This window comes from Alligator mississippiensis, chromosome 5 (assembly GCF_030867095.1).
Source record: "Alligator mississippiensis isolate rAllMis1 chromosome 5, rAllMis1, whole genome shotgun sequence".
Classification (NCBI taxonomy): domain Eukaryota; kingdom Metazoa; phylum Chordata; order Crocodylia; family Alligatoridae; genus Alligator; species Alligator mississippiensis.
Window position 1 is genome coordinate 2,517,664 of NC_081828.1, and position 18,410 is coordinate 2,536,073.

The following is an 18,410-nucleotide window of genomic DNA, read 5'->3' on the forward strand; positions in this document are numbered from 1 at the left end:
AAAAAGTGTTTTCCATACATTGGCTTTCAGACCTTTTCTTGGATGTTTTTACCCCGCTGTCAGGGTAAATCAACAGTCTCTTACAGGAACAAAAACTGCTGCAGTGATATTTTCCCCAAAATACTCCCTGCTTTGCTTTTACCTAATCACTTCTTACTTTGCTCAGACAAACACTGTCCAGGTACATTTTTTAAAAGTATTTAAAGTTTCTCAATTCAAAATCTCTTGGAAGCCTGGACTGAATTTGATTTCTAATCAAGACATTTTCTTCCATTGCATGAGCCCACTATCGGACAGATATAAGAGGTGGTGGGATTTGTTTGTAGTTATTTTACTTGTGGTCTCATTTGCAGATAAGCACTGGTTTTGAAAACAGCTAATAATGAAAAAGCTCATAATGACACATCTGAGGTACTTCTCTGAGGCCAAGAGAGATTATCCCATGCTCAGATTTTATACTCCTCCCAACGAGATATTAAAGAAGGGGAGACACCAACTTTCAGGCCTCCCAATCTTAGCACTGTTTCTTTTGGGGACGCAGGACAATGTCTTCCACTAAACTAAAGAACTGGCTCAGGAACTTTCCTGCTATGAGAGAGACAAGTCTTAGCACACGAGAAAAAATTAAAGTCACAATCTTCAAATGAAAACTGCCTTAACTTTCCCTGTAGCTACCTGGCAGCAGCAACATTTCCTCTTTTCTGTTTGTTTGTTTGTATACACAGAAACGCTCATCCTCAAACACACAGCCTGGAAAGCAACAAAGTCATCCAGGTGTACGCTGTTCCCAAAAAAGTGAGATGCCAACATCCACCAAACATTCAAGATCACCACAGGATGGTTAATCAGAGGAAAATAGGGCAGGAAGGGACCTCATCAAGTCACCTAGCCCAGCCCCCTGCTCAAGGCAGGAGCATCCCTAACCCACCCCAGGCAATTGTCTGTCCAACCTGCTCTTGAAAACATCCAGCGGTGGAGATCCCACAATTTCCCTAGCTGCCTGTTCCAATGCTTGACCACCCCGAGTCAGAAAGTTCATCCTCATCTCCAACCTAAAGTTTCCCCTGCTGAAACTTAAGGCCATTGCTCCTTTTCCTGTCCCCTGCAGCCACAAAGAAAAACTCATCTCCATCCTCTGACATGGCCCTTCAGGTATCCAAAGATGGTGATCAAATCCCCCCTCAGTCTTCTCTTCTCCAGACGAAATAACCTGAGCTCATCCAGCCTTTCTTTACACATCCTGCTTCTCAGGCACCTAATCATTTGTGTTGCTCTGCACTGGACTCTTTCCCAATTGTCCTCCACTTATAGCTTCTGATCTAGCTTGAATCCCCAGTGTTACCGTAACAGAGATGGTTAGATGGCAGATAGCAATGTTAATATAAAAAGTCTAAGTCAAAGCTGTACAATGAGGTTAAAAATCATGCACATCCCAAAAGCGTCAAAAGAATACTGCCACCTGAGAAGCACAGGATCCATTCTGAGATCTCCAAAATGTTGGAGAGGTAAAAACCAGACCAAACTGAACAAGTCAAGAGCCCAGAACCAAGAACTCTGGTATTCTCCTCCCAAAAGTCACCATCACCCAGGTGCAGGCATGTCACTTAACCAATTCCCCCAGCTTCCCCAAAGTCAGGACTGTCTCTAGTCTAGACTAGGAAACCGAGACGCGAATTTAACCTCTATAGCAGTCCAATCCAGCTGCTTCCACTAGTTTTGATGGGAGATAAACACTGTACTCCACTATGCTGGGAATTTACATCAGCTTAGTTGCACACTCACAGAGAAGGGCTGACGTGCTTAACATACTGTCAGCCTGTCTACGCCGAGTGTTTTACATTGTATTGCAACATGTTGACTGAGTAAATTCCCAAACCAGGCAAATACAGTCTTATTAGGATTTCCCCTCTTGTCTGCTATCTGCTACCTGTTTGTGTGACCAGATAATGCAACCAATTTTTAAATGAAAAAAGATTTTGTTCTGCAATGGAGACTTCTCCAAGGATAATTGTGCTTCAGCTCTCAGAACTAACCTTTTGCAGCATCTCATTCCCAGTGTAGACCAAAGGATTTTCCACATTAACAGGCCACATATTAAAAAAAAGCACATTTAATCAGGCTGGTTTCAGAACTCAGTGTTCAGTAGATTGGATATTGCTAACACAGAACGCTCCTCTGTTGCCATCAGTGAATTTCCACAGGCTGTCCCCAGACCCTGGATCCACATAAGCTGCCTAATCCTGTGGCCTCACCGTGAAGCTGGAAGACAGACTCAAGCATTCTGATCCTGGCACGACCATTGGCTTGATGCAGCTTTTCACCAAGTAACTTATGCTGCAAACAGATGTTGCCTTTGTACCTCCATAAAAAAAAAAGTTTATAGTGGCATAAAATAAGAGCAAACAGATGTTCCTGCCCTTCATCAGGCCACAAACGCCCAAGTGCGTGGCAACAATAAAAGGTAATATTAATTTGTGCTGCTATTTTGTGGTGGACATCTGTTTTTTGAGGTGGGGGGGGCAGCCTAGAACTACCCACACTCCCCAAGCACCCAAGGCAGGTGCTCCCAAGCCTTTAGAGGCCCAATTCTGCATGGCCCAGGAACTCCCTTGCAGGGACCGGCAAGCAAACCAATCTTGCAAGACAACAGGCAATGCTCGTTTCACCAGTGAAGCAAATCAGCTCTGCCAGGATGCATCCTGGCACAGCTGATCCACTTCATTTGGCAACATCTGTTTACAGCCTGCTCTTCAGTCTCTGCTTGCCCCCACCCCTCCAAAAAACATGAGGGCAATAATCACCTCACTCCCTTCCATGAGCCCAAGAACAAGTAGTTTTTTCAAAGCATTACAAGAACCCTGAAGTGCTATTCTCCACAAATGTTATCATTACCCTCACAGATTAACCTTCAGTCCTGATGAACTTAAGGTGCAGAGTTACAATAAAATGCAAACTCGTCTCGCTTTGTATTTTTATTTTATGTAAATGTGAAAGTTGAACTGTAAGTTAAATATATGTTTCTCGGTGAACTTCTACAAGGAAAACGCTTCCTGGCTTTAGCCAGTGCTATCACAGCGCAAGCTTCCCACACACAGAGCCAACGTTCCTCAGAAGTGACCTATATTACCCCCGCTGCTCCCAGCCAGGGACTGTCAGTTTGCTAAACTCTGCGATAGTTTTTACCATGTGAACAAGCCTTCACAAGAAGCCGAGCCGAAGCAAACAACACGTTTAAAATTGGCGAGCAAAGCCCAGTGTGAATTTGATAAAAGGGAGCAGTCATTAACCCTCTGAACAGAGCCCAGGGTTATAGGTCTCTGCCCTATAGCAGACGTGCAAGTATTTTTAGGGCCTGGTACACCTTTAGGAACTGCAAACAATAGTCTTGATATCCTTAGGTTTATGTCCTGCCAATGAGGTCTAGGGCCCATTTACAATAATGCAAAAACAAGCCTACGGAGGGATCTGGTAGTAGCTTGTTTGTCCTCTACCCGGGCTGTAACAGTGCCAAGTTGTAGCATGGGCAGGAATTTAACTCTGCTCCACAACCAAGCAAAGGACAATGAGCTGCTCTAGAGTGACAACATGCACAATACCGACACCTCAGATGGATGATTTAAACGCGCTGTACTTTCCCCATGAGGAGACACTTAAGTTATCCTGAAGACACGATAGCTTCAGTTCACCCCTGCACTGGTGCTTAGCACAGGCGCTGAGGGGAGGGGGTCTCATGCTGGCACAGGTCAGGACAGCTCACTCCTGCCCCAGGTGCCAACGGGGATCCCCTCACAACATTTTCAACTTGGATTATCAGGGAGAGAGACCTTCTATTGCTCCCCACAACATCGTCAGGATTCTCCCCATGCAACAGAAGCAAATTTCAACCCTTTGACGGACCCTGTGCCAAGGCAAAAAAGTCAGAGAGCAATGAAAATCTACCCCAGCAACACAGAATAAAGGAAGTGCTTAGAAAGAGACAAAAAAGCAGAGATGCACAAAAAAAAAAAATCCCCCCCCCCAAAAAAACCAAGCACATTCTTGTGGCTTGTTAGGTTACACCAGGGCTGGGCAAAAATGCAGCCCACCAGGCCTTTCTATCCAGCCCTCGGGGCCCCTAAAAATTTAGAAAATTAATATTAATCTGCCCTGGGCTGCCTGTCATGCAGCCCTCAATGGCTTGCCGAAACTCAGTAAGCAGCCCTCTGCCCAAAGGTATTGCTTGCCCTAGGTTACACACTTCCACAGCAAAGTGTCATTCTTACTTTTCTTTTTCTACGTGCAGTTTTCAATTACAAGATCAAACACTTTGGCTGCAGGAAACAAAAGAAGACACCATAAAAAAGTTACTGACTTTTCTGCCGCTTTTTTGTTTTATTCCAACATGAGCCATGTGTTAAACTATAAAACACAGTCTGCATTATTCATAATGCAGCCAGAAGGAAGTGCTCTGCACTTTCAAAAGGCACAAGCATTAGATGGGAGCTTCATGGCGATGAAGACCACTGTAGCTCTGCACAGCAACCAGTTATGGCAACAGTACGAATATATAACGATACACATGCAGTGCCACTGGTGCGCAATTAAAACCAACAGATCCATAAGACAGGACAAGACATCTACAATCTAAATAAGACAACACAAGAAGGCTTGGCTACAAACAGCAGCTGGGGGCAACGGGAGAGATGCAAGTGACTGATCAGGAGAGATATTATTACATGTGCAACTCGATAGTTCCTCTTTTTCGGTGCATTAAGGTTTCAAGACTGGAGAATGAAAGTCTGAGCAGAGGTCAGTTTACATAATCGTTTACACTGTCAATGCTCTACACAAATACTGACTATTTTTCCCTTTGAAAGGTCACGTATCTTACATCACACAGTTTTGCAAGGGAATGTAAGCACGTTTCTCATGTATCCGCACGCACGCGTGCAAGGTTCTGGACAGCCGACAAGAAACAAGTGGATGATAACGATCTGCTGCTCTCTTTTTGTTCCAAGCTGCGTGGAAGAGCACCTACCTTTAAACCCGGGACACTTTCCACCAAGAGCTGTGAAACCGTTTACACGAAGAATCACAAATATAAAAGTAGGCAAGCACAGACCTGAGGATACGCCCAAGTTACAGGCAAGCTACGCTGTACATGTCTCATTTCTGACAGCTTGGTCTTTCCGTGGACACACCGACACTACAGAAGGAAAACCACCCGATTCTTACCCCAGCTCCAGCCAACCGCTCCCCCTCCAGAAAGGAAAAGCAGATCAACAGCTGGCACAACAACCGCTTTATATTAAAAACAACGCACAGCCCGACCAGCACGTGTGCCGTCCCCGCCCCACCAAAGTGCTGGAAAAGACGGCATTTGCATTCATGCTAATCGTGTTTCACACACAGCCGCGAAAAAGTTACTGCAAGCAGGCTGCTGCCCCAGGGGCCGGAGCCACGCCGTGCCGCGCCGCGGGCTGCCCGACGGGGCACAGCCGCGTCCTGGGGTAACCGAGCAGGACGAGCGTGCCGCGACACGCGCTTTCAAGCAAAAAAGGGGCGGGGGCGGGGGGGAAAAGGAGGAAAGACTGAAAACAGAAGCGGTTTGCGGCTCGTTCACGGACATGTCAGCACTGCCCGTGGAACGCGACGCACGGCCCGGCCCGCTCAGCCACCAACCGCCCCCGGCCCCACCACCCCGCAGAGCCCCCCCCCCCCCCCCCCAAGTATCCCCCTCCAGACCCCCCCACCAAAGCCCCCAGGGAGCCCCCAGGTAACCCCCTCCAGGCCCCAAGTAGCCCCCCCTGAGCTCCCCAACCCCCAGGCAGCCCCCCTGAGCCCCCAGAAAGCCCCCCCCAGGCCACAGCCTGCCCTGAGCCCCCCCCAGCACCCAAGTAGCCCCCCCTAAGCCACCAGTAGCACCCCCCATCCTGCCCTGAGCCCCCAGATAGCCCCCCATTGCCCCCAGATACCCCCCATTAGCCCCCAGATAGAGCCCCCCAGGCTGCAACCTGCCCCGAGCCCCCAGGTAGCCCCCCTGAGCCCCCCCAGCCCGCTTCCAACCACCCCCAGCAGCCCCCCGCGCCGAGCTGGCCGCACCCCACCTCCCCCGTACCTGCGACAGGCGCGGCGGGCTGTCATGGCGGCGCCCCGCCAGGCCCGGGACTCGGAGCAGCTCGGGGTCCCGGGGCTCGGCTCCTTCAGCCCGGACAAGACGCGGCCCCACCCCCGCCCCGCCCTCTTCGCCAATGGGCACCGAGGGAGGGGTGATGGGCGTGTCAAACCAGCCTATGCCAAAGGGCGACGCACGCGGCGCCACTTTCAAGCCTCCCTGAGTCAGCGGCGCCTCCGGATTGGCTATCGGGACTGTCAATGGACGGCTAGCTAAGCCAACCGCACTCAGGCACCGCCCCCCAGCTCCGTAGCAACAGTAGGGCTGGGAAAAGAGGGAGGAGGTTACTAGGGGCGCCTCGACTCCATTGGCCAGCTGCAAGGGGCGGGATATAAATAAGAAGCTAGCCTATCAGAAGGCAGTCCTGTGCGGATGGATAGGACAGCGAGCCAATTAGGAAATGTTGACAAGAGGCGGGGGTGCGAGGCTGTCAGCTGGGCAGGCTGCTCAGTGGGGGGGCAGGTCCCAGCATGCATCGCGTTGCCCTGCCTCAGGGGCCAGAGGCGGGTCCCAGAGGCCCGTGCCATGGCATGGCCTGCACCCCTGGCCTCTCACAGCCGCGAGGCAGCGTGCTGTAGCGCCTGCTCCTCCCTCAGCGCCTCGCCAGCCCAGCCGGGACCCTCCACACGCATTTTTCTCCCATTCAAAATACACCAGAAGTTTTCCTGACACCACAGAGACCTAGGGCGGCGCGGATTCAGTCGAAGATGGAAGCAAAAACAAATATAATCTCATTGGCACGAGTGAGAAGCCACGTGCGGGACTGTGAAATAGGAGCTCGGTGACCAGGAGCAGCCAACGCAGCAGAAATAAAGGGGCGCTCGACGGGGGGACCGTTATAAGGGATGTCAAGCCCGTTAAAAGGAAGAGAAAGTCGTTAACACCTGGGGAATGAAGAGCGTGGAAGGGATGTGGGAGAGGATGACGAGCTGACTGGAAACGGTGGCAGGTGGTTTCGAACTTGGGGAGCGACGGGCGTCTAAAGCTGCATCTAGAATGGACTGAAACGGGCGAATCGCGCAAGTCGTTTAGACCGGCCGGCCGTGCAAAGTAAGACCGTTCACACCTACGAGGTAATCATCACATCGTTAACTAGTGAATCGTGCAATGAATTTAGACGGGCCGGCCGTGCAAAGTAAGACTAGTCACGTGTACCCGGCAATTATCATACAATTAACCGGTGAATCACGCGATATAGACCAGCCACCCATGCCAAGTAAGACCGTTCAGATGTACAAAGTAGCGATCACGCAATGAACGGGTGAATTGTCCAATCAATTTAGACGGGCCACCCGTGCAAAGTCAACCTGGTTGCGCGTACAAAGTAATCGTCACATAATTAACTGGTGAATCACGCAAGGAAATTAGACCAGCCACCTATGCAAAGTAAAACTGCTCACATGTACAAAGTAATAATCACACCATTAACTGGTGAATTGCACAATATGGACTGACCACCCATGCACGCTAAGACCGTTCATATGTACAAAGTAATTATCATACAATGAACTGGTGAATCATGCGCTACATTTAGACTGGCAGCCTGTGCAATGTAAGACCAGTCGCACATAAAAAGTAATTATCGCACAATTAATTGGTGAATTGCACAATCATTTTAGTCTAGCCACCTGTGCAAAGTAATCATCACATCACAAAAATGACCGTCCTGCTATAAAAAGAGCCAACCAGCTATAAAATGGGTGCTTGAAAAGGTGTAACAACTCTATATATGACTGGCTTCTATCCAGCTTGAATTTGAACTTGTATCAGGGTTCAAAGTGCGGTGCACGTGCACCAATGCACACCACCAGATCCCCCCTGCCATCGGGGAGACTGAGCTGGATTATCCAGCTCCCAGGCCCCTGCTACTCATTACATATATCATGCAATTAACTGGTTAAACTTTATACAATGAACTGGTTAAACACGCAGTGAATTTTGACCAGCTCCATGTGCAAAGTCATTATCGTGGGATAAAAATGATTACCTAGCTATAACAAGAGCCGACCAGCTATAAAGTTAGTGCTTGAAAAGGTGTAACAACTCTACAGCTGGTGTCTATCCAACTTTGCTTGGGATCTGTAGCAAGACCCCCAGGATCACAGGGCTCGCATAGTTAGTTACAAGAAGGGGGCAAGCTGCTACGACCCCACAGAGCAGTAGCAAAAGGGGAGGCAGAGTCACGCAGGACAGTGTGTTGGATCCTGCCATGTTTCCGTGCTCTGCCTGCCGGAGCTGCTGCTCCACATGAAATCTAGGGATACCTGCAGCCTCATCCATGTAACACAACTTCTTCATCAGGATTCTGGCTAACCTGTGGGCTCCTGGCAAGTTGTCAGTGTGGCTCCATGATTGGAGAAAAGCGCAGATGTCCATTAGTATGAAACGAGGCTGACACCTAGTGCTCAAACACGAGCATTTCTAATGATGGAAAGCAGAGAAAAAAAGAGACCCAAAGGGTAAATATGATTAATTCCCTGAAGAAGGTGTAATAATTCCAGCATTCTGGGATCAGTGACATACCTGATAGAAGAAGTTTTAACCATACAGGCATAGAGTTGGAAGGGAGCACGTGGGTCATCTGGTTTAAGGCCCAGTGCAAATGCAGGAGTGCTACTCCAAAATCTTTCCTTACTAGTGCGTATCCGACCTCTTTTTGAAAGCTTCCAGTGAAGGAGTATCTAGATAGCAAGCGTACATTTGCCAGATGGCACATGCAAATCTTGAGCATGAAAGGAAAACAATCTCAGAGCAGTATAGGGTCTAGGAAAATCTTCCACAATACAATCTTTTCCCATTTGTGCTGTGGAGGTGCAGTGAAAGGCAGCTCACCCCTGCTCCTGTCCTCCTTGCCTTTTGTTGAATTATTCTGGGCCAATGTTTCACCTTTTGCTAAGAGAGAGATGGGGAATTGTGATTCTTAAAGCCTTGTAGTGGGTCTGATTTAAATAATAAATGCCCATACGCTTATTTGAGAGTCTCATCTGGAAACCAAACTGTTATAAATAAATACCCACACCTGGCTCAAAGGAAAAAAATAATGCAAAAACCTTTTAATCTTCTCTTCCCTTTTTTGAATGACGTCTCCAAGGCAGCGTCTCATCAAATGTTATTCCATTACATTTTAATAGGGATAGATCTGTCCCGGACTTCAGTTAATTGCTTCTAATGTATAAATAGCGAGTGTGGCTGATAGGCAAATCAAAGGCAGAGAGAACAAAAATATTTCCAAATGTTCCTTGATCCACTGACCTGTCACCTTTCTAAAAATATTATTTCTGGCAACTAAAGGGAAGTCCATAAGCCATCAGCTACAAACCAGAAGCATATATAGGTATATATTATTCCCCCCTACAGATGTCAGGGTACAGCAGTGGTCTGTGTTAATTGCATACAGGTAATTATGGACCTGTAGTCTGTGTCCTGTCCATGTCTAGAATACTTGTTTAGTCTGCATCTGATCAGTGAGCAGCTGGCTATATACTTACACAGCTCTTGGCAATTATATAATCTGTTGCTTGGTTAAGAATAACCAAGTGCCCTCCCTAAGAAATACTTCCCAGAGTGAGAGCTGACCTGAAAAAAAAATCTAGCACAAGTGAGTACTCACTTGGATTAATTAAAAAAGATGTTTTAATTTGATCCAATTCCAATATTGACTATAATCTTACTCAGCTGGCAAATCCAGCCTCTTAGATTCTAGCTTTAAAATCTCATTGGCACGTTGTCAAACTCATAAGATTGGCCCCCATTCACCCTAACATAATTGGATTCCGAAGTTAAGACATGCTAGAATTAATTTGGTTTCTGCACCTGTAACTGGGCTCTCCCATGTGTATGAAATAGCATTGTACTTGTGCATGTACTACTTTTTCCATGAGAGTCCTACCCATACCTGGGGTTCCTCATTCCGGTCTATTCCTTCCTCCAGTTCTTGTTCCCCACGGTTTCAGGCAGTTTACTTCCTCCCTCTTATTCATCATAACCTAATTGATCTGTGCCAAGGAAAGCAAATAAACCTATTCAGATCTGTCAGCTACTTTTGTTTGCTGGTGCTCGAAGTGGGAGCTGCCTCCAAAGCAGCCTGCCAGCTCCTGGACACCTGACAACCTTGGCTCTGGGATGGCACTTCCCACCAGACTTAAATTCCTTTAAAAATATTTAAAAGCTACATTTTCAGTGTTACAAATTCAGAGGGAAGTTTGTTCAGGCATCTCCACCTTAATCTAATTTTAAAAGATTACGCAAAGTAAACTCTTAAACATCCCAATGTTTTTATATGTGTTCAGCAGATCCCAAATATTTGGCATGTGAAGGATCCCTTTAGAATCACATGCTTGCTGTTGTTTTATGCTCAGTGAAATTAACTCCAGTATTTTCCAGCTTTTCAGGTATTCCCTTTATTCCATTTGTACCAGCTGCTGCTTTGACGAACCAACTCCAGGGTGACACCTCGTGGCCTACACTTCTCTCCCTCTGTTTGGTTTAGGACAGAATCACCGAACTGAAGCAAAAATATCATCTTTTCCCCCTTCAGTCCCTCAAAAACATCACCCAGGTCCTGCATTTCAGCACACATAATGGCTCTCTCTCTCTTTCCCCATGAGTGGGCTTGTTGACAGCTTTCAGGTGCTGGCATTTAAAGCAAACCAAAGGTCTGGAAATTCCCTACTGCCATATGCCAGTATAATCTAGTATGACAAAGCTCTCTTGGGGATTACCTACTGTGTAGAAAAGCACTCTTCACGTCTCTAGCTACCTCTCATACACTCATCACAGGCAGCTTCATGCTTATAATTATGCAGAGGGACAATCCATATGCGTGGGATGGCTTATAAATTGGGACGTTGTTATAAGTATAGCTACTGTTATTTCTCAAGAGCAAGCGGCCTGTGTTTGGGAATAAGAAGAACCAAAGTTTTGCTGATGATCTCATGGGCGCATGCAGAAGCAGCAAAAGCCCTGCCTGAAACCAAAGCCGATTGCTTCCTACTTGCCACTTCCCTCACTCACAAAAATAAACAATGCTTGTAGCACTGACTCACAAACCTGCAAAAAGGCAAGTGGCTTAAAAAACTTCTAATTGTTTCCTGAAGGAGGAAAATTAATGGTGGATAGAAAGTGAACGGAGAAAGAGATCCACAAAGGTCAACTTTATTAGTAAGGATCTTTGTCTGGCATTCATGAAGAAAGGCAAGGGTCATGCATCCTGAAAATACCACTACAGGAAGCTCTGCACACCCTGGGTATCACCCCCACACCCCCTTCACACAGCCGTTGGTTGAGCTGTCTTGCTTAATGATCAAATGCTCAAAAAAAACTGTTCTGTGGCTTGTGGTTGACTTCTTTCTGCTTTTGGTACAACTCCCGTCTCTGGAGAGGCTGCTCGGTCTATTCAATTGTCACGGGCCTTGCAAAAAGCCAAACGTGAATTCACCCCACAGTAATCAAAATTTGATTTAAAAAGAGCTCAGGTGATAGGAGGTAAGAGGGGAAGTCCCTTCTGCAGAGCATGGGAAATGCTCCTGGGACTGCAGAATAGAAAGATGTTCCTTCTTTACCGAAGAAAACCATCTCTGTGAATGCCCACGTCCTGGAGAGGGCTCTGAACACCAGTGTTAATGAGGAGAACATGGAAAGGGAGGAGAAAGGTGTTTGGATGACTGTATGCAGCATGATTGAAACCATTACTTCAATCCTGTGTCCAGTCTGGGTGCCCGCATATAAAGGAGGCTTTATATGACAAACTGGAAAAGGGTTCAGAAAAAGAGCTGCAAGAATAGTCCAAGGTTTGGAAAATGCACTGATGAAAAAAGTTACCAGTGGTGATTTCAGAGGTGATTTGATCACAACCTTTAAGTATCTCCAGGGGAAGAAGGTATCTCTTAAGAGTGGGATCTTTTTATCTAACAGGCAAAGGCAAATCAAGCTCCAAGAGCTGGAAATGGAAAATAAGGAACACACATTTAAACAGCAAGGGAATTATCTACTGGGGCATCTACCCAAAGGGTGTAGTGGGTTTTCCATCACTTGAAGGTTGTAAATCATGCTGGGGAGGGGTCTTTTTCTAAAAAAATCTGCTTTAGCTTGGCCAGAATCTCTGGGTGAAGTTCTCTGGCCTGTGCTGTCCCAGAAGTCAGGCAAAATGATTGCAATATTCCCTTCTAGCCTAGTAAGGTTGGCATCTTAGCACCAGCATGACACCCTAAACACAGAGGGAACTGTCACAAACCTACTTGGCTAAGGGATTGTTTCATGTATCTCTCTTATGTGTAATCATAACACCTTGAAATACTGATCGTGGGGCAGGCCAGACACTACGCAAACTTGGGACAAAGAGAGCTCACCAGCTAAGTATAAAACAAGAGGTTATAGAGGAATACAGACAGACAGGGGAGTGCAAGGAGACAATGAGCCCAGGTTGGCTATGTGATGGGTGGTGATCTTTGTACAAAAGATGCTATGCTCTCTGATCCAGGAAAGGGTTTAGTTTCTGTAACCTAGCTGCACTCTCCTCCTCACCCCCATATGTTAGTCCCTTGCTCAGGCACTCTGTCTTTCCCTTATGGCTGTCATTTTTGGTTCATGATTCTTAACATTCTCTACATTCAATCTGTGCTTAAAGTGAAGCACACATGTCCTGTATGCCCTGGATGGGGGTCTCAGGACAGAGCACCTTGCAGAATGACATCCATAAGGAAGCATGGGAGAAGTGTGTATTACAGCTGCTTTCAGCTGGATGGATCTGTGCAGCTGGATGTATTGGTCCTATACTACTAGCAACTAACCAAGTGCCACAAACTTGCTAAGTTGCTAATTATTTTGCAAGAATATATGAAAACCAATGTTTCTGAGAGATGTATTTTTGGAATAACTGCCTGGGCAATGGACACCAGGGGGATATTTTCTTTTTAAAACATTGTGAGTGTAAATCTGGAAGAATTGAATTGAAGGCATTGGAATTGTGCTGGGTGTATATCAGTGCCACTAGGGAGAATTTGGTCCATCTGATGTCTCTTCACTGGCTTTTGTTCCTGTGGAAATGAAATAGAGCAGCTTGAGGAGCGAATCCTCCAGGGCTTCTGCAGCACATCAAACGCAAGATTTTCAAAAGACTTCTTGGTGGGCTCCCCTCGAGGATGTTCTTCCCATTTCCTGTCCCCTCCTATGTATCCCAGATGGGTTTGGCAGTGGAGCTTTATCTGCTGATAAAGAATTCCCACTTTGCTTTCAAACAATGAAGCCAAGCACTGGAGCCTGCCTTGCCTCTTTCTCTGCCTAGTTACCTTGGTGGTGACATGTTTCTAAGCATGGCAGTCAGAGCCCTTTTGTCTGTGTGCCTGGTCTGGATTAGGATGTGAAGGTGTGATGGCAGAACACAGTGGGTAATATGTGTTAGCCAATATGTTTGAAATGTCTAGCCGAGGCAAAGCAGCGATTGCTCTAATACATGCAAGGCAAGTTGTCACTCACCTGGCTTCGCGCATGTGAAAGGCAGTGTGTCCTGTCTACACTGGACTTTCCAGAGGTTGTTGGTCTGCTCGTGTTTAATTACACTCCTGTTAAACTAGCTAGAGATCTGTGGGACTGTAAGGAAACCCTGTGTTAGAAACTCAGGGGCAGATGGACGTGACAGGGAGGCAGCTGTTATGCAGAGAACACAGCTTTTATCTTGTTATTCCTTTGTGGGGGCCAGCCTGTTTGTCATTCCCATCTGTTCTCTTACAGACTCAGGGCATGTCTACCCTGCAAGCACTGCTGTCACTGCAGTGTAGCACAGATCTATCCATGCTACGTTTCAATTAGCTAGCTTGGGAACTGGTAGTAATGTAGCCATGGCAGCACCAAATTCAATGCAAGCTGCAAAAAAACGCAGCCAAGGGCTGGGTGAATACTCAGGGAGTTAGCCTGTGCTGAGCTCTGTGCTGCAGTATGGACAGAGGGCAGAGCCTGTCTTCTGCTGCAGAGAGGGTTGGTGCCATGGCCCTCAGCACATATACGAAGCCCAGGCTCCATTGGGATCCTGTCCAGAACTCAAGGTATGGTGAGAAGATTTTGTGCCTGCAGCTGATGCTCACCCTTTTCATGGGAGGGGGTGCTTCATCATCAAAATGACCTGCGGAGAGAATCACAGTGGGTGGTACACGGGCTCAGCCCGTCTCCGTGCAGCAGTCTGAGATGTATTGGCCTGCCGGAGCCCCCGTTCTCCTCTGCAGGGCCTGAATATGCCCAGGGGTTTTGAATGGAGGAAGGTACCTGCCAAAGGGACCGGCTGGTTTCAGCAGAAACGGTGTGTCGCGGACTGTATCAAGAATCCGGAGCCACCCACCCTGCATGGAAGCAGGTGTCCGAGTTGCAACAGAGCCTGTCAATCCCATCAGCCACCTTTGGACCCACAGATAAGACAACCATGGAAGATGATTATCCTCGACTGCCAAGACTTGCTGGTACCTGCCAAATGCCATCTGTCTCTGGCACCGAAGTGAGAGGTCCAGGTGCGTAGAGGTTGCTGATCGGTGCCCAAGATCTGCTGCTGCTTGTCTCACCTGAGGAATGAAGCAGTTGCAGCCTTGGCTTGAAAGCTATCTTTGCTGCTCGGCTGAGTTCGCACCTCTGTGAGATGAATGGGGCCATTCTCACCACACCTCTCTGAATGAATGGGGCCTTTCTTGCCCCTCCTACAACAGTTCCTGGTTCTCTACAGAGACTCATCTCTGCCTCCTTGACACTCTGTCCATGTTCTGTGCAACGCTATTAGCAAGAGGCTTAACTGGCTTTGCTTAACTGAAAGCTGAGATTCCTTAGGACAACAGCAGTTTGGGAGAGGTGCCACTTGGTATAGGTTGGGTGTGTGCCCAGGCCCAGCAGTAACTGATTCAAACAACACCCAACTGCTTGCCAGCTGCTGTTTGCATGCCCGGTGCAGCAGTGCTGCCAGCGTAGTGATGACGTTGATAGATGTGGTGACTTCCAAGGTTCCTGGTGACCTCTTGGGGCTCCCAGAGACAAAACACCTGCATTAAGGAGCCTCTGTCTTCTTAGCGCTGGGTATAGGTTGTAGCTGCTTTGGTCTAAGGACAGAGGCGGACAATGCTTTTTGGGTAAATCTGATATCTTTTATTAGACCAACTCAAATCACTGGAAAAAAAATCTTCGTTGCAAGCTTTCAGGCACAAACATCCTGGGTCAGTTATCCAGCAATACTTCTGATGACCCCAGGATGTCTCCCAAGAGACCTCTAGCAATTTGCTGAATCCTACCTGGAAAATGGCTAGGAGTTGGCACTGCAGAGAAGCACCGGTTTCTCATCTTGTCTCCCTGCTCATCCTCTTCCCAGCTCCCCTTCTCCAGTGACTAATTCCCAAACCCTTTCCCCTACACACACCTAGATTCAAACCTGCCAGCAACTTAGCCCAGTGTCATTTCTCTGAGTCATCTGAGCTGCATTGCTGGTAATCCCTCCCCAAGGATAACTCTCCAGCTCTGGGGTGTTTCTGCCTGATCTCTTTTATTTAACTACTTTTCCCCTTTCTTCCTTATGAAGCCATGAAGAGTCCTTGGAGGAAAGATGACGGAGGCAGATATGCAGGGCGGGGGGGAAGACGCGCTTCCAGCCTGTGTCACTGTTATTAAAGATAGATGAATGGCATCTCTCTGAACACAGGAGGCAATGACGGAGGGGCTGTAACATCACAGGGAGCTGCAGAGCAAACTGTGCCTGCAAGTCACCCCGAGGCAGCTGCCTCTCTTTGACAAGTGCTTTTTCACTCCTGGCCTCTTGGGTTTTAATTTGCCTTTTATAAAAATGTGCTTGTCGTATGCACTGACCTTGGGAAAGAAACAATCACCCGGGCTGTCTCTTCTGGTTTGCTATTCAGCTTCCAGCAGAGTTTCCCCTGGTAATAGACCCCCTCCCCCTTGCACAGGGTTTATATAACGCACTACCACTGGAGACCAGTCCCTGAGTCCATCCACCTCCTTGCGGGGTTTGGAGGTGTGCACGGTTCAGATGCCACATTGTGGTGCATGCCTGATGGAAGACAAATCTGAGCTGTCACCGACCATCCTGGCCTCAGCACGGAGCTACTCATTTTGCTGAAGATGCACAAGGCTGAAGGGTATCCCCTGCATTCACCTGAGTCTGCAAGGCTGAAGGAAGGAGAGATGGGCAACACACACTGCCCAAGCCTGGGAATAACAACACACAGGCCTTATACCACAATGTCCATCTGTAGAGGACAAAGTGCTGCACGAAGATCAGTAGCACTGACTCCTCTGTGCCCATAGGGAAACCAAGGCACAAGTAGATTAAGTGACTTTCCCAAGGACATCCAACAGAGCTGGGTATAGGGCCAAGTCTACTAAATGCCAATCTCATGCTTAGCACAGTTGCCCTTTTCCCTGGCGTCACAGGCTTTCCCTCTCCCCACCCCTCTCATCAAGCCTCCTCTGCTGAGCTTTTTCCCTCACAACATCCCCCATCCTTATTGTGTCCGAATAGCTGTCCTGTGTGCTGTATTGCAGCAAAGATGTGCCCCCCTAGGATTTCACAGTGCATGGCCGGGATTTCACGACAGCAATGGAAATAGCACTCCAGGTCCATGAGAGATGCTCTGCACAGACTGCTGGGAAGGTAGAGAAGTGGTAACGCAGTATTAATGTTAGCAGTACAGGGCTCAGGACACACAGCTGAGCCAGGTTGAATCCACCCTGTAGAGGCCAGGGCCACGCCATTGCACAGACGTGTCTTTCCCCTAGCTGCAATCTCTGCTCTTTTCAAGATGGAAAATCTTTCTCTCCCCCTCAGCCTCTCCCTCTCTCTTCCTTATTTCCTGCTCCTTTGTTTTCTATCATCTGTTTCCTTATAAAATTACCTAATTATTATTATAATCTCTGATCCAGTCTCTGCAGTGGTTCTCAGGCAGAAACAACCGGAGAGAAGCTAAAGCACATTGAGAAGCAAACATAACATTGGCAGGAATCAATGCAGCGCTTATCACGTGTGCAGCTTTAATCAGAAAGGCTTGTGGATCTCAATGGATATTTTCAGCTTGGTTTTTCTTATTGGTTTACACACCTGAAAGCATAAAGTTGAAAACTTCCTGCTAGATGGGCTGCAAACCTTTGCTAGGTTCATTCTAGCTTCTGAGTCCCTTGTTATCTTCTGCTAATTTAATGCATTTAATGGTAATATTCTCCATCCATATACCCCTACGCCAGTCATAAACTCAAAAGCTTTTTTTCCCTTTTTTCTCTAGGGGAAGAGCAATGAGTTTAATTGTAACGATTGTGTGACCTCACTGCTGCAGCCTTCTGTGTTCTTACAGCCATCTCTTCTTTGTTTTGCAGAAACAAGCACTCTGAGGGCGCTGGTTAATTTATTATTAATAATAGTAATTAATAGTGTGCCGGATTACTGAACTCTAGCTGTGACCTGTAGAGGGGCTCATCTGCTGAGAATATTCAGGTTATTTACTACCCATCTCTAGGGATGGGCAGCAGTATGCCTCTGTCTGTTAAAAATTTCCTGTCCATATATCACGGCTTAATTAAAGCAGAGGACAAGTAACCCTGGCAACCGAAAGCCTCTCTCTGTCCGTAGGCCAGCAGTGACATTTGTAGCATCTCCCGAGAGAGTGTCCATCTCCCTAGAAGTGAGAGGTCGAGTTACAAGCACGCAAGCTTTCAGTACATGGGTGAGCAGCGTCTGCGAAGTGGAAGAGCCAAGGTCACACGCAACTCCTTCCTGGGAAAAGTGCCCTTGAATTTCTCTTAAATGCCTTTCCACTTACTGCATCACAACCACATCATTATGGTGGCAACTCAGGTGCTATTATACGAGCACTTATAGTGCCTATAAGAGGATCTCCTTCACCTGTTGGCAACACGGGACTATATATAAACTCTTGAGTGATGCTGACTTCATCAAGCAGAGGGCAGTGGTGGATGCACACAGCTGCCAACATATTGGAGTGCTAAACAGTGACTATTGGCACTAATGGCCTGGACCCCTTTTTACAAAGCGGTGTATAAACACATGGTCTCTGCCCCAGAGAGCCACCCACCTTGGGGAAAATGATGTTATTACCCTGCCAAATCTCTCCCTGAGCTTGTGCTGACATTTTATCATGTTCTAAATAAGAATGATAAAAATAAAACCCAGAGAAATTCACAGAGGAAGAAAAAAATCCAGTGACTGCTCTGGGGATGGGAGCCAAAACCATGGCTCTGAACCAGCAGGCAGCTGCCAAACAAA

The 18,410-nt window shown here is 47.4% G+C and overlaps 1 protein-coding gene and 1 long non-coding RNA gene across 3 annotated transcripts in view; one reads left to right on the plus strand and one right to left on the minus strand.

The window, feature by feature from the left end:
* TESK2 (testis associated actin remodelling kinase 2) overlaps nucleotides 1-6,239 on the minus strand; it is a 103,640-nt gene extending 97,401 nt beyond the window's left edge. The window contains exon 1 of one of the 2 annotated variants that reach the window (XM_014610026.3): nucleotides 6,098-6,239. The gene's annotated coding sequence lies outside the window, so the exon portion shown is untranslated. Of the gene's footprint in view, nucleotides 1-5,214; nucleotides 5,298-6,097 lie in introns of those variants that run through there. The other variant, XM_019489588.2, reaches the window with a different exon arrangement.
* Nucleotides 6,240-6,622: 383 nt separating this feature from the next.
* Nucleotides 6,623-18,326, plus strand: LOC132250706 (uncharacterized). Its single transcript, XR_009462295.1, has 2 exons — nucleotides 6,623-7,227; nucleotides 10,538-18,326. It is a non-coding gene; the product is annotated as an uncharacterized LOC132250706 (long non-coding RNA).
* Nucleotides 18,327-18,410: the final 84 nt, after the last annotated feature.